General features: G+C 40.8%; 1 non-coding gene across 1 annotated transcript; it reads right to left on the bottom strand.

Annotated features, from left to right (window-relative positions):
• Positions 1-73, bottom strand: Trnak-cuu (transfer RNA lysine (anticodon CUU)). Its single transcript has one exon. It is a non-coding gene; the product is annotated as a tRNA-Lys (tRNA).
• Positions 74-5,566: the final 5,493 nt, after the last annotated feature.

Here is a 5,566-nt window from a genome sequence, read left to right as displayed (position 1 = left end):
CGCCCAACGTGGGGCACGAACCCACGACCCTGAGATTAAGAGTCTCATGCTCTACCGACTGAGCTAGCCGGGCAGTTTATTTTAAGGATGTGCTGACCTCAGAATGGAAACCTGGATATGTTCTACGTTGGGGAAGGGGTTTTGCCTTTGTTTCTGCAGGAGAAGAAAAGCTATGGATACCAACAAAATTAATAAAAATTCGATTCGAACAGGAAAAACCCCTTGATGAAGAGAAGTAAAAGATCATCCACCAATGTGACATCTCTACAAGTTGTAAGAAAAATTTAACAATCAAAGGGTGGGGTAGGGTTCTGTTTTTGTCTTTCCAGGATAATGGAAATACCCATCTTCCAAAACTCATAAGGCCTTGGATATCCGGATGTTTACAGCAGAAAGGAAGAATCTATTGGTACCAATCTACACATGGTAAAATCTCACTGTCTAACATCTTTCTCTCTATCAATCTAGAAAAGTTGTGGTTCCAATTCAATTATAGCCAAGCTGGCTTTGGAGATGGAATTGGCTCACTCCTTCTCTAAACCCAAGCATATTGCTAAAAGAAAAGTTTAAGAGATTCTTCAGTCCCATATCAGAAGAGCCCTCTGGTGTGAGACAGAAGGAAACCAATAAAAAGGGACCATTGTCTTCTAAATTCTAATTCTCTCCATGCTTACTCTTGATTTCTCAGAATCCTTTCTTACATGCTATGTCCTCTTTAAATCCAAACCTCCCATTTTTGATAACAAATAAGTTTTTCCAATAGCAATCTCAGAAGTCACCAGAAGGAAGATGGGGCCCCAACAACAACAACTCTACCCAATCCAGAATGATGCCATGGTAATCATCATCATACTACACTTCTTGCCAGAATTTCAGACAATCTTACCCATTACTCTAAAACTTGCTGCAGAACCTACAGTTAGTCTAACTGAGATTTAACTATCTGAGCTTTCTCACAGTACCCAACAGAGATAACATCACCCCCTAAACGGCAGGAAGCAATTCTAAGAAAACGACGCCCCTTCTCCCTTAGGTTTCATAATTCTCAGGGTTATGGATGACGGTTATAGGGTTGGGGGTGGAAGAAAATATTAACTCAGGATTATAAAAAAAAAAAAGGGGGGGTGGGGGGAGAAGAAATGGAACAGATAGGTATAAGATATGATGGTAAATCATTGTATATACTAGTAAACAAACTTAGTAAAATAGCAACCTTAGATAATTTGCACTGTAATTTGTACTGTTATAGATTCTTATATGTTGATACAAATGTAAACTATTTTTATACTCCTGTTTAAGATAATTTGTATATTGATACAAATACAGAACTATATTTGTTATAATGTACATATATTTCTACTCTTATTTGAAACGTTTTTATATTGATACAAATGTAAATTTATATCTGTCATACTTTATATATGCTCTACTTCTGTTTAGGATATTCGGTATATTGATATATATTTAATATTATTGTTATATTGCATATCACACTATATATTCCTACCTCTGTTATAAATATCTTGTGTATTGTCACAATTTTGAAGTCATCGTTCTTCACCATACATTTGCTTATAGACTGTTTACCTTATTTATGTGAAGCCTTAGTCCTTAGGTTATTTCGATAGATAAGATTTATAGATTTATAGTCGCCTATGCCTGTCATCTCTATAGGTACGTTAGTTAGGTTATCCAGATTTACAGATACATAGGTCAGATGGGCAGGTAATCTTCAAACACTTCATAGACCTGGAGAATATGGCATTTAAATAACTTAGAATTCTGTTGACGTGAGACACAATTGCTCCTGGCTGCACCAATTGATCCCGAGAGAATGTTGGGCTTCTAAGACATTTCCATTTGGAAGTTTGTCTTTTGGCACAAAATGGCCTACTGGGCAAAGAACTGCCCTTGCCTTGATGGCTGACAGTACAAATGCAATGCTCTCCTTTCTGGACAAGCGGGACACAAGGAAAGCGACCACTGTACTCTGCCAAGACAGGGTAAGATGGTCTTTCAGAAATCCTGCTTCTGAAAATGGTCTGTCAGATACTCTAGGCCTGTAGCCAATTTGAATGCACCAACAATGCTGAGAAACATTAGGTGACTGTCCAGGCTGCCAGCTGTCTTGGTCTACTCTTGCAAGATTCCCGAAAGTTGCTTGCATCCATCTACCATTTCTCAGGGACCATTATGTTCCTTCTCAGGTCTTTGATGGGATTGAAGACTAGCAGTTATAGTGACAACTTAGTATATATAATATCTTAGATAGAACATATTAAGTATTAGGTTCAGGTTCTTTAGGATAGGACACCTTTGAATGATCTTTATAACATGCTGTTTACCTATGCTCTATACTTCTCTGGATTTTAGTATGTGTTTCTTGCTTGATATTGTTTGCATTGGTTGTAGTTACATCTTATCTAGGTCATTATCTCTCATTATTTCTGGACAATATTTGATAACCATTCCTTTGTATATAGTCTTGTATTAGTTTAGAACCTTCTTATTTAGACAAAAAGGGGGAGATGTAGTGGGTAGCCATTCCAGCTTGGTTCTGGAAGTTCCAACCCCCATTGAGACTCTGGCAACTGTCACGCCTACGAGGCGGGGCGAGGGGAGGCGCCTGGGGACCTGAGAGCTGGATGGGCCAGCGCTCGCTCTGGGCGCGCTCTCGGTGCCAGAACGCTGACCGGTGCAGATTGATTGTGCAGAGCTCCGGAGAACACCACTGGACTGCATTACACCTTCCCCAGACCCTGCGACCTACCCATTACTTAATTTGTGAGTTACGCCATTAAATAAATATCCTTTTAACTACGTGGAGTGGCCAAAATAATTTCTCCAATAGGATTGTCTTGTGTACAATGCCAGCCTGAGCTATTGAGAACCCGACCAAAAACAAAATGGGTGTTAGGGAGATGGGCTCAGTCAATAAAGTTCTTGCCTTGCATACACAAGGACCTGAGTTCAATCCTTAGAATCCGTGCTTAAAAACATAAAAACAAAACAAAACAAAACAAACAAACAAACAAACAAACAAACAAACAATAGACAAGGTAGCCTGCACTTGTAATCCCAGCTCTGGGAAGGCAGAAGAGGAGGATCCTGGCCAGCCTAGCTGAATTGGCAAGCTCCAGGCCAACGAGAAATAGTGTCAAAGAGCAAGATAGCTCCTAAGGCTGTCCTCTGGTTTCCACATGCCTGCATGAACACACACACACACACACACACACACACACACGCACACACACACCAGTGACTTTGTGGCTAATGGAATTTATTTAATTTTGAGACAGTGTTTCATTTTGTAGCCCAATCTGGCCTTGAACATGTGGTAATCCTCCTGTTGCAGCCTTCGGAATACTGGGATTACATGTATAAACCATCATTTTTTTTTTGTTTTGTTTTATTTTTTCGAGACAGGGTTTCTCTGTGCAGCTTTGTGCCTTTCCTGGATCTCACTCCATAGACCAGGCTGGCCTTGAACTTACAAAGATCTGCCTGCCTCTGCCTCCCGAGTGCTGGGATTAAAGGCGTGTGCCACCACCACCCGGCTAAACCATCACTTCTTGTTGAACTTTTACTTATTTGTTTATTATGAGATAGAGTCTTTTCTATCTCAGGCTGGCCTTGAACTTGCTATGCAGCAAAGGATGATCTCGAACTTCTGTTTCTCCTGCTTCCACCTTCCAAATGCTGGGATCACAGATGTTTATAACCAGATCTGATGTGTGCAGTGGTAGAAATTGAACCCAGGGCTTCTTGCATAGTAGGCAAGCACTCTGCCAGCTGATTACAACCCCAGCTCTTGGCTTTTCATAGACTTTTCTATTCCAGCTCCCTTTCGTTCATTGCCAAAATGTCTTTTTCTGTTTTCCTAAACTTTTCTTTTTGTTATATGTTTACTAATTTATCTTTTTTTTTTGACAGTGCCCTAACTGTCCTGGATCTCACTCTGTAGACCAGGTTGGACTCAGACTCACAGAGATCCACCTGCCTCTGCCTCTTCAGTGCTGGATTAAAGGTGTGTACCACCATGCCCAGCTCTATTGTGTCTATTTTTATTTATGTGCACAGGTGTGCAGATATCCCTGTGAAAGCAATGGGTAGAAGCAGGCAGAACCTGGAATGGAGAGGTCTTCCTTTTGTTCCCTCTCCTTTTTTTTAGTACTTTAAAATTATATATATATACCTGTTGATTGATCAATTTGTATATGCATGTGTGTTTGTTTGGAAGTCAGAGGAAACATTTTGGGAACTGATTCTTTCTTCCCACCACATGAGTCCCGTGGATCAAAGTCGTTCAGGCTTGGCAGCAAGCAGCTCTATCTGCCCAGTCACTTGCTGGTCCTTCTCTCCGGTGTTTTGGGCACAACTCTGGGAAAATGAGTAAGAGAGTCCATATGAAAGAGACTAGCATCACCAACTGTTAGCAAGGACAGAGAGTGGAGAATTTACACTCTGGGTTGGGGGGGAACACCCCAGCTCCTGCCACTTTGAGAGCTGGTTGGCAGTTTCTTTCCTTCATGTACCCAGGCTGGCCTTGAAATTGCCATGTAGCTGAGGTTGACCAATAGCTTCTACCTCCAAAGGTGTGTGCCATCATGCCCTGCTGGCAGTTTGTTTGAAATGTTTTCACTTACATTATGAGGTATCAACTTCACTTTAAGAAGAATAAAAGCTTCTGCCCCCAAGAGTTAACAGTCTTCAACAAATAGCCCAAATGTTCATCACTTGGCAAATTATTTAAAAACTGGGTTATAAAATAAAATAAAACAAAACATATCCCCCCTAAAACAACAACAACAACAACAACAACAACAACAACAACAACAAAAACAAAAAAAAAACCCCTACAGTCTATATATGCTGGTTAATCTCTACTGACATCTTAATGAAATCTAGTATCACCAGGGAGATGGGGGACAAGCCTCTGGAGATGATCTTCATCATGTTAATTGATGTGGGAAGGATTGCCCACTGTGGGTGGTGCCATTCCCTGGGCATGGGTTTTCCAGTCTATATAACGGAGATAGGGCACTGAGAAGCAGCTTATATTCATAGCTCTCTGCTTCTTTATGTGGATGGGAATTGACTAGCTGATTCAAATACCTGATTCAAATACCTGATGCCTTGACTTCCTCACAATAGACTCTGAGTGACAATAGTCTCTGAGTGGCAATAAACCCTTCTTCCAAGTTGCTTTTGTCAGAATATTTTGTCACAGCAGCAGGAAAGGTAGGTAGGACACTACTGAGCTACAAAACACAGATGAATTTCAGAAATGCATTATTAAGTGAAGGAATCCAGATGCAAGAGTGCCTCCTGGTGACTCCTTTTACATGCATCTTAGAGGTGGCAAAACCAGTCAGCAGTCATAGAAAACAGGTTGGTGGTTGCTTGGAACTCAGGATGGGGGACATTGAATGCCTGGGGAAACTTTGGGAGGTAAACTTTCCACTTTTAATGGTAGCAGAGGATATGGGGTGTGTGTGTGCAGATTTACTAAAAATTGTCTAACTTCACTGTCATCATAGCTGCTGTTTTTTGCTTGCTTGTTTGT

Source organism: Peromyscus maniculatus, chromosome 8, assembly GCF_049852395.1.
Source record: "Peromyscus maniculatus bairdii isolate BWxNUB_F1_BW_parent chromosome 8, HU_Pman_BW_mat_3.1, whole genome shotgun sequence".
Lineage (NCBI taxonomy): Eukaryota > Metazoa > Chordata > Mammalia > Rodentia > Cricetidae > Peromyscus > Peromyscus maniculatus.
The sequence above is the reverse complement of the archived record's forward strand: the minus strand, read 5'-3'. Positions and strand labels throughout refer to the sequence as shown.